Raw genomic sequence first — 17,652 nt, forward strand, 5'->3', positions numbered from 1 at the left:
CCCCACGGTGAGGTTAATCCACTTTCCCATCATTCCCCTGGTTATACTCCTTACATTCCACCACCACAACACAGCCAGGCTTTAGGGCACACATGGGTACTGTATGGTCCAGTTCCACCAGGGGGGAATATGGGTTAGGGCTTATTATTACCCCTCTTGTGTCCAAGAACCATAAAATGCACAATAGTAATCTGAAACACCCCATTTCAGTGGCCAGTATACTAATTAGCAACGCACTGCTAGCAGTGACTTATTAATGGGTTTGTCCATAAATGCTCCGCATAAACTACGGTACTTCTGCCTCCTGTGGCAAACCATTTGAAATAAAACAGAGACAAACAAGCCAGTTATTCACAGTTGACCTCTGCTTTCCTCGCCAAGTCAAGTTGCCATATTCAGCCAACAAGAACGTGTCTGCATTACTGTACATGGCCACTTTGAAATCCTGCCGGACAATGAAATAAGTTGTTCCGTAAAAACAATGGGAAACAAAGATGGAAAATATTCTGCCCTCTGTGATTACTAGATTATGTTACATAGAGTATTCCATGCCTATGATTTGCAATAGAGACAAATAGCCGAAGGGGGATTAAGAACATGGAATCAGACAGAGGCTACAGTAAATGTGGTACTAAACATCACATGAAATTAACTGCAAAGAATGGCCTGACTGAAAAAGTGCATCTCGGAAAACAGATGCTGGAATAATCTGAATGATATATATGGTGAGGAAGAGAGATGTTTATATATAGAACGTGCGAGCCATGGCGTGGAGGGTAAAGTTCACTCCACTGCTTTATTTATACTTGGCAATCAAATGCTCCCTCGCCGTCAGAAAAGCCCTACTCCGCTCATACAGGAACCCATAGCTACTTTAACTCAGCAATGGGCAAGAAAATGTGTGACTTTGGCTTGGGCCAGCACTGCATTGACATTAAAGTGGCTTATGAGACATTTATTAACGTCACTGTGCTTACTGTGGAAGGAACAGAGAAGGCTATTACTTGCTCCACATCACATCCCTGGTACTGAAGCTCTGTCCAGCAGAGAGCAGACTCACGGCGGGCCAGCCTAACTGGCCTGCATCCACAGGCGGCAGTGATGACCAGTGGTTCCACTGTAATAGCCCAATTACTTCAAGATGTACAGTATGTGTGAGGGAAAAGTGTGTTTGTGTGTCTGAGAGAGCAAGGGTTGGTTGCAGTGGGAGAAATATAGAGACAGAGAGAGAAAGAGAGAGGGGGAGAAAGAAAGAAAGAAAGAAAGAAAGAAAGAAAGGGACATACTGGAGAGTGAGAGAGAGAGAGAGAGAGAGAGAGAGAGAGAGAGAGAGAGAGGCGGGGGGGAGAAAGACTGAGAGAGATTGAGAGAAAGAGAATACAGAACAATGAGAGAGGGGAAAAGAAGGAGAAAGAGAGAGGGACTTAAAGTGCATGTGTGTTTGTGCTGCAGCGCTAGCGTGCAGTGTGTGGTATGTCACCTGCAGTGTGATCTCGGCAGATTGTTTTAACAGCCACTTACTTATTAGAACTTCCACTATTAACCATAATTAAGGCCTATATAGTCCTGCCACTCTTCCTCCCTTCTCACTGCTTCCTCTCCTCACTCTCCACTGCCCCCCCCCCCCCCCCCCCCCACACACACACACACACACACGGAGTGGGGGAGCAGGCGTAGTTTCATTTCATAATGAGGCCGTTTATTTCTGCAGAAGCACTTCACTTGCTGAGTGTCAGGCACATGGGGATCTCACAGCCACGTGATGTGTTGCTTTCATTGCCTCCAAGGTGGTAACACACACCGTGCATGATTGTGGTTAAATCTCTTACCTTTCAACCTGGGAAAATGTGTGTACAGGCATATACTCACGTGCGTGCGTTCATGCGTGCGTGTGTGCGTGCGTGCGTGCGTGCGTGCGTGTCAGGAGAAAGTGGGGTTGGAGGCCAATATGAAATAGATCTAAGATGCATAGAATCACGAGAATCTCTCTCCCTCTCTCTCTCTCTCTCTCTCCATCCCTCCCTCTGCGGTCCCTGCCAGAGACATAATGAATGTATCGTGTGTGCTTTGGCTGTGGCTCAGTGCTGGCTGCCTGAGTGAAGTGAGCATGGCTACAGATGGCTATCAGCCTTATCTGCTGCTAATAAATCTCACAGAGGTCTTTCAGGGACCTTAATGCTCGGACAAAAAAAAATCTCTGCACGTGCACGCACGCACACATGACACACACACACACACACACACACACACACACACACACACACACACACACACACACACACACACACACACACACACACACACACACACACCACACACACACACACACACACACACACACACACACACACACACACACACACACCTTCCTTTACCTCACCCATTCAGTACCAAACAATATGTTGCAAAGGCTGGCATTTATTTATTTATTTTTCAACCCTGTCTGTGTCTTCGTCCGAAGCTAATCTTGCAAACCGTTGGACTGATCAGTGCCAAATTCCTTGTGCAATGCCAGAGTATGGGTCCCTAGCATTTAGAAACTGCCGGATGCTAACTTGCATATGTTGGGCAATTTTCATAATTAGCATAATAAGGTAGGGTACCATTATCAATCAACATTTTCAAAATTTCATTATGCTTTCACACGCAACATTATGCTTTAAGTCGTGTGTGACGGGTCAAACTGATTCTGAATCTATTGCAAGCATTAGTTTTGCACGAAAAACCCTCCTTGGGCTAAATTCGGCCACAGCCAAATGTGCTGACCTCATCATATTTGTGACGACGGCTATGGCTGTCTTTAGCCCGAGGAGTGTTCTTCGTGCAAAACTAATGCTAATGCTTGCAATGGATTCAGAATCATGAAAACCCTCTAGTTTGACCCATCACACGCTACTTAAAGCATAATGAAATTTTGAAAATGTTGCCTTATATATATTGGTTGTTAATGGTACCCCAGCTTATTATGCTAATTACGAAAATTGCCCAACATATGCAAGTTAGCATCCGGCAGTTTCAAAATGCTGGGGACCCATACTCAACATTTCTAACATAAAACTTTAGGGTACTCAAAATGTCCGGGTTCACAATGGGGCTCTATGGGCTGGCAAGTAGACTATTACTGTAGTTATTATATAGTAATTTTGTTTTTCACATACATTATAAATATGTTTTGAAATATTGAATGTTAATTTCATAAGTCAATGTGGCTCGGATCACGTTGAAACCGTGCCCAAATTTGGAGATTACTGATGTCATTAATATGACATCATCGATGCGCTACATCGAAATTATAAAAGCTAAATGCACATGCCTTTATTACCATTAAAGCATTGGCTCTGTAAGAGCAACTTTTGCAATACGAGGCTTTGCCTAAAATCAAATCATGCATAGTGTGATGCATCATGCCGCCATCTCGCCATATTTGGGCATGATTGATGTCATAATAGCAGCTGGACCTAATTATAACCAAAAATAAATAGTTGAGTTGTAGCTAATTTTATATCGTTGCTGTCGGGTAGAAGCGTTTTTGGTACCCTATATAGCCTACTTTATTGTACAGTAGGTACTATCAAGTCCAAGAGCTCATGACTAAACAATAACTACGTTTGGACTACACAGGTGCTTTTTTCCATTTCCCGAAAGGTATCGGTTTTGGACGCCCGACAGCAACAATATACAGTACAGCACCCATGTAGTTGTTGTCTCCACCAGGCCGAAGGCATGGGGAGAGAGTATGTTTTGCACTCCGTCCGTGTGTGTGTGTGTGTGTGTCTGTCCGTCCGTCCTTCCGTCCGTCCGTTACCAGCTAATCTCCGGCACTGTTAACCCGGTCGATGCCAAACTTTGCACACACACTCCCTGGATGCCAACGATGAACCTCTGCCCCGCATTTTCTAGAACGGCCTGTTATAGCGCCACCATGAGGCAGCTTTTCACATTTTTTACCTAAAACTGCACCGATCTGCGTGAAACGTTGCATGTACACTCCCTAGAGGCCAAGGACAAACCTTTGACCTGCATTTTCCGCATCTGCCTTTTATAGCGCCACCAGGAGGCCGACTTTTGTAAAACACATTTTTTGATATTACTCCTCCAGATTCTGTCCAAAAATCTCACAAATCGTTACACAGTATCTCTATGGTCATGTGCTCAAGTCGGATCTGTCCCATATTTCATATTCCATCCTAATTGGCTATAATTGGCTTTCACAGTTTGCAAGATTGCCCCGTTTTGAACAAAAGCCTCAAATCATGAACGCAGCATGCAATTTACGTGAAATCTTTCACACATTTTCTTACTAGGCTGAGGAATATATCCCACCCTTTTCACATTGGCCTGTTATAGCGCCACCAACAGGTGGCACATTTTTGGAACAAAATGCCTCAAGTCATCCAATTGCCATCAAATGCAAACATGTTTATATTACTCCTAAACATTTTGCCAAACATCTCACACAGTCCTATCCTCCTGGTGGAGACCTGTGCCCAGAAGGGCACTTTTTCTAGTTTTGTGCTGTTTTTAAGGGGTGTTAGCCCCTTCTATAAACAGCTTTTGTCCCCACACGTCTCAAGATTTGCCATTGACACGGTAAGAGAATTCCGGTCAAATGTCCGCTAAATTTTGTCCCCGCCCGTCTCAAGTTTTGCCATTAACATTGAATGGAATTTACGGCAAATGTAAACGAGCAAATCAGCTAACCAATCACAGGCAACAGGCATTCCGATTGGCCAGAATTAACCAATCACAGGCAACAGGCATTCTGATTGGCCAGTATGGGATGATGTATGATGATGTATGGTGATAAGAGCTGTTAATTCCACTAAATATGACATAAATTAAACATCTGAAACTGCTGGGACTGAAACGGAGCTGTCGATCGATTCGCTAACGATTCGCTACGATGACAAGGGCGCCCCTCATGTCACACCGGTGTGATTTTTGTTATACAGTATGGGCATGTTACGTTTGTGCTACCCACCCAACATCCAAAACATCAACCAATCAATTAATCATCAATATGATTTTGGGGATTACATATGGAGCCACGCCGTTTGCCAGGTCAGTATTACGTCATCCCCAAGGCATAGGCCTACTGTATATATATACTGTATCACCACATCCAGCAAGGTGTTTTACAAACTCTTTGTGCCAAAATGCAAGTTATCATAGGTGATCCGATAGATCCTGGATATCTTTCAAAATTTGAAAAGAAATATGACGATGAGAAGACGAAAGGCGATGTGTCCAAAGAAACAAGGTTTCAATATGCATGGTGTCTCATTAGGAGCAACAACACAGATGACATCAAGAAAGGAATAGTCCTGTTGGATGCTAAAGAAGATCAGAAAGCAATAAAGGGTGACCACAGGTACATCCTATTCTATCTATCGGTGGCTTACTACAAATTAAACGAGTACGAAAAGGCCTTGAGGTTCATCAGGGCCCTGCTGAGGAGCGAGCCAGAGAACAAGCAGGCTTTGGACATGGAGAAACTCGTAAACAAGGCTTTGATGAACGACGGCTTCTTTGGCATGGCGATCGTCGGGGCAATTGGCCTCGCCGTGGCTGGACTAGCAAGCCTTGTAACCTTCGCTGTGGTAAAGTGAGCAACAAAGTGATAGCAAAGAGATGGAGTTGGGCTGGCTGAGCTTTCCTCTTCCTGGAAAGGCTGATGAATTATTGACCATTGCTTTCCATAACAAATTCAATCATTGAGAAGGCTTTGTGGGTTTCTGGGTTCCTTTGTGCAGAGAATTTCAAAGAATTACCTTTTTCATACATATTACATGTTGTTGGGTAAATATTAAGGTTTTATTTCAGGGTCCTATAATGTATTTACCAATTAAAGAATGAAAGGTATTTTCTGACAAATTCTGTTTCTGTTTTCTCACCGTCTCCTCCAGGTGAAGGCAAAAGGGGGAGATCATCATCATGTCAAACACAGCAGCCAGCAGGCTCTACAGTGTGGTTCTGTTGGAGGCTAAGCCATAGGTGTCTGTCTGGAGTTAATGCCACAAGCCGATGGAGAGATAGATAAGTGCCATATTCCTCAAGGAGGAATTAACTCTGCATGTTTTTAACTTTGCCCAAATTTGGAGTCATATGTAATGGATATGTCATAGATGGCCACCTGAAGTTTGAGATCCATATGGGAACCATGCTGTCATTTTACACGTGGTTCTGAAAGTTGCTCGCCATCTATAAGAGGGAGCTACTCTTGCAAACTGCTAGACCAATTAATGCCACATTTGTTGTGTGTACACTGACACTAGGCTAAGAACCCCGTTCAATTTGTGTTATACTTCGAAATGTTGTCCAAATCTGGCCACAGATTACGTATACTGATGATGCCATTGATACTGAACATATTATGTTTATGGGCTAATAACTTTCAGAGCCAGGTTGTCTTTAAGGAGGGAATGGTGGTCCATTTGAGCTGAAATGTTGCCTACATGGTGCCATGCTATGAGTGTGAAGTTAGATCCTCACACTATATTTTTCAGCTTATTGTCTCCACCAGGCCGAAGGCATGGGGAGAGAGTATGTTTTGCACTCCGTCCGTGTGTGTGTGTGTCCGTCCTTCCGTGTACAGCTAATCTCCGGCACCGTTAATCCGGTCGATGCCAAACTTTGCACACACACTCCCTGGATGCCAACGATGAACCTCTGCCCCACATTTTCCAGAACGGCCTGTTATAGCGCCACCATGAGGCAGCTTTTCACATTTTTTACCTAAAACTGCACCGATCTGCGTGAAACGTTGCATGCACACTCCCTAGAGGCCAAGGACAAACCTTTGACCTGCATTTTCCGCATCTGCCTTTTATAGCGCCACCAGGAGGCTGACTTTTGTAAAACACATTTCTTGATATTACTCCTCCAGATTCTGTCCAAAAATCTCACAAATCGTTACACAGTATCTCTATGGTCATGTGCTCAAGTCGGATCTGTCTGATATTTCATATTCCATCCTAATTGGCTATAATTGGCTTTCACAGTTAGCAAGATTGCCCCGTTTTGAACAATAGCCTCAAATCATGAACGCAGCATGCAATTTACGTGAAATCTTTCACACATTTTCTTACTAGGCTGGGGAATATATCCCACCCTTTTCACATTGGCCTGTTATAGCGCCACCAAAAGGGTGATTTTAGCAAAACACATTTTTGGAACAAAATGCCTCAAATCATCCAATTGCCATCAAAGGCGTATGAAGAAATGGCAATCGGTACACATGATTTCTGTAGTCATGTGATCAAGACGAGTCTGTTGGATTTCTCAGATTGTACACTGATTGGCTAAGATTGCCTTCCAAAGTTTTGTACAAAATGCTGCACATGTCCTGCTCATCCAGAATTCTATCCTCAGAGATGCTATGAGTGATCTGGCTCTGCATTTCCTCAACAAAATGAAGAAAATTGTTGCAAAAACAAATAAAAAAAAACATCCTCCTAAACATTTTGCCAAACATCACACACACTGGTGGAGACCTGTGCCCGGAAGGGCACTTTTTCTAGTTGGGACATCTTATGGGCAGCCTCCACCCAACTAAAGTAATATTTTTCAGCTTATTGGGACATCTTATGAGCAGCCTCCACCCAAATATGCAGTCATAATATAATAGATGACCAGCATCATGGACTGGCCACATGATGTCAGAGATCCACATCTTGTTCTTTTTTCCCCAGTTTAGCCATTATGTCCATTCACCGCAGTGGTGGTGAGGAACCTTTCCCCTACGAGCACCCCAAAGGCTGACATTTTTGAATATCAACAAAACTTCCTTTATCATCAGTTTACAATACAGAGCCTTATACAGTAAAGTCTTCGTAAACATTGCATGGTATACAGTATACTGTATAGTCTGTGTGGTATTTTTAGTGCAGTAACAGTACGATGGATAATGCATCACAGCCTGCCGCCTCTTAATGTAAATCATTCGTAGTGACATACTGTTACACACTGTTTTAATTATGGTTTAACTGTCTTCCTACAAAAATGTAATTTTCCTGTACTTTGTATGTACAATGTGACATACAGCAGCTCTTCCAATGTTCTCAATCCACTGTACGGCCACTGTATGCAACCTCTTGTTCTCAAGCAATATTTCAAATGCTACCGTATTTCCACAATATAGCAGAATTATAGTGGCTCACTGTATTGGAGCCAAGCCCCTCTACTCTGAAAATCCTAAAAATAGGAGAGGCTGGCTCAGGAATGGAGGAAAATATAAAACAGTTCTCCTCACCCCGGTATTATTTCACAAGAGAAGAAATGTATCTGAGATAATATGATACAAGGCTGAATCAAACATCTACATGTGGTCACATGGGCAGCGACCACATGAACTGTAGAAATGAATATGAGCACTCACGTTGTATCCTATAGGATTCTTCTTTTATTTTGTTCCCCCCCCAGCAGCAAGCAACAACAGTGTGGACGTTTCGGCCCAAGGGCCTTCCTCAGCGTAAATCTAAATAATACTGCATAGGTGTCACTTATAAAGCGGACCTGGGTGCCACGCACAAAGCGGTACGGGTGCACCACAAAATACATCTGTTTACATCATACAATACTGTTACATCATTATTTTCTGTTACATACAGTAGTTATATTCCAACAGGAGGCTTGTTTTATTTAAGACAAGAAAAAGTAAACAAAAAAAGAACACAATAAACATAAAAGTATCAATATATGGTGTGTATTAAGTAAGATCCATATTGGAAGCTCTATAAACAAAACCTGATCTGTACAGGTGTCTAATTACAGTATAAGTGACACCTACGCAGTATTATTTAGATGTATGGCCCTTGGGCCGAAACGTCCACACTGTTGTTGTTTGCTGCTGGGGGGGATCCTATAGGATACAACGTGAGTGCTCATATTCATTTCTACAGTCTGTATCTTCCAGAACCGTGCACCCGTTACATTATGACGTGGAACTACTCAACCAAGTGTTTGCTTTTGCTTTCTTCTTCCAATGACCACATGAAAACATGCAATTGATCAATAAGGAATGTTGACTACATGTTTCCTTTGAAACATGTATTCTCTTTTGGGAGATGAATAGCTGTGAAAATTTGCTATCAAGGAAACATCTGTATGCCAGATATGGCGATGATCAAACATTCAACTGACTATCACCTCCTGACCACACACACACACACACACACACACACACACACACACACACACACACACACACACACACACACACACACACACACACACACACACACACACACACACACACACACACACACACACACACTTACCCAGGTGGTGATTATGTCCACAACCCTACACATCCACAGCAATTTATTTTTTATTTTTTTATATAATTTTTATCCCACGATTTTGTAACCCATTTTTCACCCCTGTGTCAATTATCTAATGTGATCCTGGGCTCTACACACCCTCCGCCAACCTAGTCCCCATATATGGGGGACATGGGGAGAGCAACAGACTTGAACTCATGCTTCCTTCATGCCTGAGTGTCCAAGTTGCTCCTTTACACCTGACAGGGGGGAGTTTCCCTGGTGCGTGGAAGGAACACGTTATTCCAACCAGTTCCTTTCCCCTCCATCAGGCGCCCCGGCTGGCCAGGGGGAGGCCCACAGCGACTTTATACTCACACTGTGGGAGGAGATGGGGCAGGGTGGGCTGCTACCTACTGTACCTCTGCCCGTTGATTTCACTGGGGAAAATGTGGGGAAGAAGACTCACTCGAACCACAGCCGCTGAATGTGCTAACACACACACACACACACACACACACCGTTGCGGTCACACAGCACAATGGCACTGCAATCCAAGCACAACATCTGTTCCAGTTAGAAAGCAAGCTATGGCCAGAAACATGTTCAAAAAATAAAAAAATAAAATAGCATGGAAAGCAATGGAGTAAAAGAGAAATGAAGGAATGAGAGAGGAATTAAAAAGAAAACAAGAGTCTCCGTTTCTTTTTGATATGCTGTGTTTTCTGTGGCACGTAGTGCCATTTTCCGAGCGGCTGCGGTCCCAAAGACTTGGGCTCACAGAGTCCTTGAGATGATAAAATCATATTGACATTAAAAAGGCGCTAATAGCTAGGAATTCAAACCTTTACATACTGGAATAAATGGAAAGAAAGGAGAAAAATCATATTGTAATGGTGTGATTAAGAGTTTTATTTAAAAAAAAGATCATATTTGATTAAAAAAAAAAAGGGTTTCCTCCTCGTTCCTTAAAAATCATATGATTTAAATGTTTTTGATACAATGGAGGTGATTTAAAATCAAGATTAATAATTACTTTTATGTGTGCATGTATGAATATGTAACATACAGTACTGTAAATGTGCAACGATATTCTACAAGCAAATGAGGAAGTGCAATGTGTTGATAGAGAAGTATTGAGTTCGTCGACTAAAACTATGACGAAAAATGTTCGTCGACTACCTTTTTTCATTGACGAAAACTACATGGAAACTAAATGAAAACTAAGTTATGATGACTAAAACTAAGACTAAATATATTGACAATTTCGTCAACAAATAAAAACTAGACTAAAATGTTAGGAAGGGACTAGTGGACAAGAGATCCAGTATAAGTAAACACACAAGTCATTTTACACTTGGTTGCATGGTGAAAATAGCCGATCTGCACGCACGCACGCACGCACGCACGCACGCACGCACGCACGCACGCACGCACGCACGCACGCACGCACGCACGCACGCACGCACGCACGCACGCACGCACGCGCACACACACACACACACACACACACACACACACACACACACACACACACACACACACACACACACACACACACACACACACACAGTTTTGCGTAAATATGTCCTTTTGGAAATCAAATTATTTGAATCTACTACTGTAGCTGCCTGGCAGAAATGGACGTTAAAAAATGCATTTTCTTTTTAAATATATTTTTGAATTTCCATCACAAGTGATTTGGGGAATTGAAATGACAAACAGATGACAGCTTCCTGTCACAACTTAGCGAGGCACAGTTACAGACTCTGGAGCGTTCAAAGACAGTGGAAGAGTTGTCTGGCTTGAGGACTGCATGTCAGAGTTACAAATGGATACATTTTACTGTGTACAGTAGCTAATCTACTGTGTAGCTACGGTAATCACTATAGATGAACAGACAAAACTCTGCCCAAGGGACAGCATCTCAAGCAAATCAAGGCTTGAATATGAGTCATCACAACCTCCCAGTACATTTACTGGAATAGGGGTGGAACAGTCACTGTGTGTGTATTATTCTGAACGCAAATTTCAATGATGCATAATTCATGCATTTTCATTGGTCTGCTGCACCATGGCCCCATAGAACACTAGTCTCATGTACATCACTTAACTCAAAAAAGCTGTTTTTCCAATAAATGATGCCTGTAAATTGTCCATCTCTGGTCGTAAAAGTAAAGTCAGCTAAATGGGTTAGTGTACCACTAAAAGGGCACCCTACTGCACAATGTGCACATACAGAAGATGATGACTGTTCCTATAGCTTAACTACCTAAAGAGCATTATCTCATACCTGGCTGGCAGGGCAATGGTGAAGATAATTACAATAGATTCCCCAAATGGTTTCCTGAGCCGGGCATGTAAAAGAAGGGGGCTGTTAAAAGTCAGGTAAAAATGCCTCTGGTGTCGACCCATTAAAGTCTTCCCGTCTCCTCCCCGACAGAAAGTAATCCAGAACATATGGACATAATAACTCCCAAGGACAGACGAAAACACACACCAGCTCTGAGCATCAACATATGCAATCTTAATTAAGTAATTCGTCTCAAGCATTAGGCGTGGGCCTGTGCCAGGATCCATCGAAAGAAAACGTAAACAAACAGGATTTGATCTCCCATCTCTCCGGCATGCCCTCCGCTGACCTCAGCCTGCCGCCTGATTAAAAAGCCCTATCACAAGTAGAACGTTTCATTCACTTACCGCTGTGAAAATAAACACACGCGCGACCAGCGGCGTTGCTAAGTATACATTCTCTCTTTTTTAAAAGGGCATTAACGATTGGTTGTACCGAGCCAAAGGGGAATACATTTGCCATTAAGTCTGACGGCGGCTGTGAGAAACATCGTTTTTCCTAAAGAGAGTTGACAAGAGAAGGGATGGGACATGAAGTTAATGAACCCTACCTCCTCTTTAAGCACTGTGGGATCCTTTCCTGTTATTGGCTGTAAGAGACCATCACTTTAACAACCTGAGATGATTCCATCCTTGTAACTCCAAGTGTGTCCCACGATACGGCATATACATACTGTACATGTGTGTGTGTGTGTGTGTGTGTGTGTGTGTGTGTGTGTGTGTGTGTGTGTGTGTGCGTGCACACTCAGAGTGCAATTCAGGACACATGGCTACCGTTGAGACGCTGGCTGTGAACACAAGAGACGGGCAGTGGCTGTTTTGGCACAGTCAAAAAAGACGTTGAACAGTGGAAGAATTACGATGAATGGAAGGCCAAGGTGTGCACCCGGAGTCCTGCAACGATTCAGCTGCATGTGGCGGCTCAAAGACAGAAACAGGAAGGGACAGGGGGGAATGGAAGAGCTAAGAATGGGGGAAAGAAGGGAATATGGGAATAGAAGAACCACGTCCAAACATGTCTCCCTCCTGCCTCACGTTTCTGCCCCTGGGCCTTCAAATTAGAGAGGGGACATTGTATAAGCTATGTGAAAGGAGGAGTAATACGTCTTTTTTCGTTTCTCCTGAATTTCGGAGGCCTGTCCTCTCCAGCTGAAGTTCACACTGATGGAGCTATGGTTCTAGTTGTGATAGGGGATGTTGTGTGTACAGTACCTGTTTGCAACGGTTAGAGCAAGTGCATAACTGAGCAATTCCCAGTAAATTCTCCATTTATTGTCAATGGCATTTAATGTTTGTGTTAGGAAAATACATATGCCTATAAATGAATTGCAACCATAGGTCGCAGATTATTATGAAAACCTGCAAAACCTGTATATTCTCCATATATGAAGATCACGACACTGACCTCATCAAACCCTGGATAGCCATAAATGGAGAAGACTCTACATCTGACTCTACATCTGACCTCAAACCTCAAACCCTTAGATCCTACCCGCCAGCACGGAGCAGTGCATGTTCGACTGCATGTCCGACCGATGATTCCGCATGTCGGTCCGTTGGTGTGTCTGATCTGCGTGTGCATCCCCTCCATATATGGAGCTGGCCTGTTCTTACATTCCATATGTTGATTCTTCACCACCCGTCCTTCCTTTTCGACTGATACCTACCTATATATATTTGTCTCCCTTTTGACTGATACCTGTTCATTCAAACTCTAGACGGGCCCGCCCCAAAGTTAGTTTAGTGCAGCCGCGGCTGGCAGCCGTAGAAAACTAGAGTTCTCAACAGGCCCGAAGATTAAGGCCTGGCCCCTGGATAAATGAACTGTTTATTTTATTCTAATGATTTGTTTTTTATTTTTCAAAATAAATTACAATGTGATGTTCATCACATTAGAAATATAATGTTCTCCAGATATAAAGAAAACTGGTGTAGGGACCTAAGCTGCGAATCTACTGCCTCATAAAGGACAGTTACACCGTAGAACTGTACTGTATGTGAAGTATAACTTAAACAAAAGACAACGATCTCTCTGTGCACAAATAAAAAAAATACGGTCAGGAACATTACCATTAGCACTGGAGACTGGCAGGTTTAATGGCACTCCAGAAGAAGAGAGATATTGCTTGTTCTGTGAGCTTGGTGAAATTGAAAACGTTTTTGTTTTATTGCCCTAAATATGATGACATAAGAGAAATTCTGGTTAACAAGATGTCCTCTATCTGTGGGGATTTCTTAGAGTTAAATGAGTATGAATGGAGATATGCTTTGCCAAAGGGACTTTTGTTGTGGCAGATTTTATTTGTCAAGCTTGGGAGAGAAGACAGAGTACTCTGTATTACTCTGGGCTGTAATAAAATGTATTATGAATATAATGTAAACATGCTGTAAACGCAAATGTGAAATGGTGTCTTATAAACCCATGAAGGCTGGGCACTTTGTGTGCAGGACACAAAAATAAATAAATAATCAATCAAAATAGCACTTATAACAATTTCCAGATAGTTTTCAGACAGTTTTCAGGACACAAAAATAAATAAATAATCAATCAAAATAGCACTTATAACAGTTTTCAGATAGGCCTACTGTTATAGGTGACCAATCAGTCGCCAACATGCACTGAACTGTCACTGTGAGCAACCTCGCTACAGTTACTATGGCTTCTCCCACTAATTGAAGTACGGTAATAATGCAACATTTATTTGCCTAATTACTCCAATGAGGCAAATAAGTGCCAACACAAACAATATGAATAGAATCACTGCCTTATTTGACATGGTTTAATCTAATCTCGCTGAGCTCCACAGCCAAAGCTTGTGGGTAAGTAAAGGTCACTCACAGAGGCAATTCTTGCCTTGAGCAGCACTTATTTGTTATTTTGCCATGATTTAACCCCTCGGGATATAAAGATAGCTTGTGTTGAATGGACACCTGCCATGTAACCAGTGTTGGGCAACGTTACTTTTAAAGTAACTTCGTTACTGGATTACTGCCATTCAAAATAATCCCGTAACAAGATTACCCGCTGAGAAAATTAACTTGTTAGAATACTTTTGGATTACTTTTACGTTACCCGACAATTAAAACCCATTTTCGAATCCTTGCGCAAGTTGGTTACATAATAACCATTATAACTTTTCTTTCCGCTGCCATCATTGCACTGTCTCTCTTTCAGACAGGCTGGACGCGCTGCTTCCATTCTGTGCAGGTACAACAGCGCTTGTTTTTTTTTAACCAATGAGATTTTTTCCTTGTCTCCGGGTAAAAAATCTCCACCGTGAGGCTTTCAGAATCTCCACAGAATCCCCTTGCTGTTGAATTGAATTGGAGCGATATAGAGATTGACAGGTTCCTTAGCCAATCAGATTTCGAGTTTGCCCTGCTGGGCGTTTTCTTTCAAGTCCAAGGGTACTCTAGCTGGCCTTTGGTGACGTTAACATCTTGCTTGTACCCCATCGAAAAATATTGTCCATTGAGAAAAGAGAACTGCTGTTTCAAACTTTCTGTGCAAGTTCCCATCTATGGGTTGACTGAGCTAGCTAAATTAACAGATTTAACTCACAAACAAACGCGGAAAACGACTGAAGGAGGAGAAGAAACAGATTTAGTGGTGGATTTACAGTCAAAGCCTTTTTCCAGAAGGAAGGACTTTCATGATATGACGCAGGCAGCCATGGTAAGGATCTTTTTCTTTTCTTTTTTTAATGTTTTTTTTGTGGCTTTCGCCATTTTATATTTTTTATGGAGGGACAGACAGTAGGCTGACAGGAAAATGGGGAGAGAGATGGGGGGAAGACATGCAGTAAAGGCCGTCGGGATCGGGAGTTGAACCCGCGGCACACTACCAGACTGGATTACCAGCCAAGGTGCCTGGACCACTGAGCCATGGCCCAGGCCCATGGTAAGGATCTTTATATAATATTTATATACATGCAACATTTTTGCGTGTTTTCATGTTGTATAAGAAAATATGACAGGTTGTTGTTATGTAACGCCGTTGCCATTGTGCCAAAAAAACGAATGGAAACAAGACCGCAAGGTCTTTCTTCTGTACTATGCTTTTGGACCAAGTGCTTAACTGTACCCTGTGCTGTTAGAATTTTTTGTCTAATAAAGTAATCAATAAAAAAAAGAGGAGGAATCGGGAGTAATTCTTTTTAAATCTTGCCAACAAAATGAACAGGGTCACATCAGTAACTGATAAGTAACTAACTACTAAATTGCAAAACTAACTCGTTAGGTTAGTCCGTTACCCCAAAAAGTATTCTCGTTATATAACAGCGTTATTTTTAACACCGTTACCCCAACACTGCATGTAACCCACTCAGGGTTATACAGCATGCTCTCCAAACTCATGTCAAACAATAATGAAACTGCACCACAAAACATGGTTGCTGCAGATGATGCGGTACAACTCACTGGATTTATATGGGCACAATGGCACCAAAACAGAGAAGAAAAAAACTGGCCTTTGGCAGTTCAAAGAATGCATACGTAATGGTGAGGCTGACAACCGGCAGCTCCTGTCATTTCATTATTTTTTGGATATCTTTCTGCCTTTGTTTTAATAGTCCACAGTGTAGAGAGAGAGGGAACAGGGAGGGAGAGTCAGTGTAGAGAGAGAGGGAACAGGGAGGGAGAGTCAGTGTAGAGAGAGAGGGAACAGGGAGGGAGAGTCAGTGTAGAGAGAGAGGGAACAGGGAGGGAGAGTCAGGGATGTCATGCACCCAAGGTCCATCAGGCCTGGGACTCCAACCTGGGGCTTGCTGTCAGGCACCAGAGCTCTATGCTCTCTATGCTCTCACTATTTCCCTCAACAACTGAGTCAGTCCTACTCTACGGCTCAGAGACGTGGACCCTCATGGTCAAGGCCGAAAAGTCACTATTCGGCCGAAAAGTTCGCTATTACCGAATGCTGGTAAATGGTAAATGGTGCATTTATATAGTGCCTTTATCCAAGGCGCTTTACATAGATTGTGCATTACATTCACCCATTCACACACACATTCATACACCGATTGCAGCGGAAGCCATGAAAGGTACCAACCAGCACATCGGGAGCAATTTGGGGTTCAGTGTCTTGCCCAAGGACACTTCGACATGTAGACAGGAGGAGCCGGGATTCGAACCCGCCGACCCATGGATCATTGGACGACCTGCTCTACCTCCTGAGCCACAGCCGCCCTGCACATGGCCCTTGTTCCCAATAAGAATAGATCTTATTTGTTATATCAGATTAGGGACCAAATTCTACTATTCTGTAGGGGAGCATAAAATGAATAGTCATTCTTATGCAATATTCTCTCATTGGACTACCTTCAGTTGTGAAATTATAGTCCAATAAATCACTTTCAGCCTGGGATCCCTATTTTGTACACATCATAGGCAAATATTTTTGCCACGCTAAATTGTCAGTGTTTTGGAAATATAGGGCTTCAGTGGTTAAGCTGCCCCCCACCCCCCTACAGGTTGATGAAATGTGTGGTACAGAACTCAGCATATACATACAGTAGAGGGCATGTAATAACTACTAATAGGCACACAAAAAAAGAAAAAAGAAAAGAAAAAAAAGTTCACAGAATGAGAATGATACTGTCCTTGTAAACAGGGACATGTGCTTTAGTCATCTAAAAGCAGAGTATAGGACTACTCTCTCCCAGTGACAATGGTGCTTTTCATGGCGTGTGTAACCCACCGCCCCTGCTGACACAGGGGTCACGCCCTCTCGCTTCAAAGGCACTCCCGTCTGCAGTGCTCATTATTACCCTCTCCGACCCACCCACAGGAGGGGCCCGCTGACGTCTTACCCCCGGTGGGAGCCACCGCTGGCCGCCCCTTCACTGTACCCTAACATACCCCCCCCCTACCCCCACCTCCCACCTAGGCCTTTCAGCACGCTCATAAAGGCTCAGGATCTACGGCATCAACACTGGCCATTACAGACTCCTCGTCTCGTCAGGTTGACGGAGGCCTCCACATACCGTAAAACCTTTAGGAGCTTAGCGAGAAACATGGGTACTACATTACACAAGTAAATAAA

Source organism: Electrona antarctica, assembly GCF_951216825.1.
Source record: "Electrona antarctica genome assembly, chromosome: 5".
Lineage (NCBI taxonomy): Eukaryota > Metazoa > Chordata > Actinopteri > Myctophiformes > Myctophidae > Electrona > Electrona antarctica.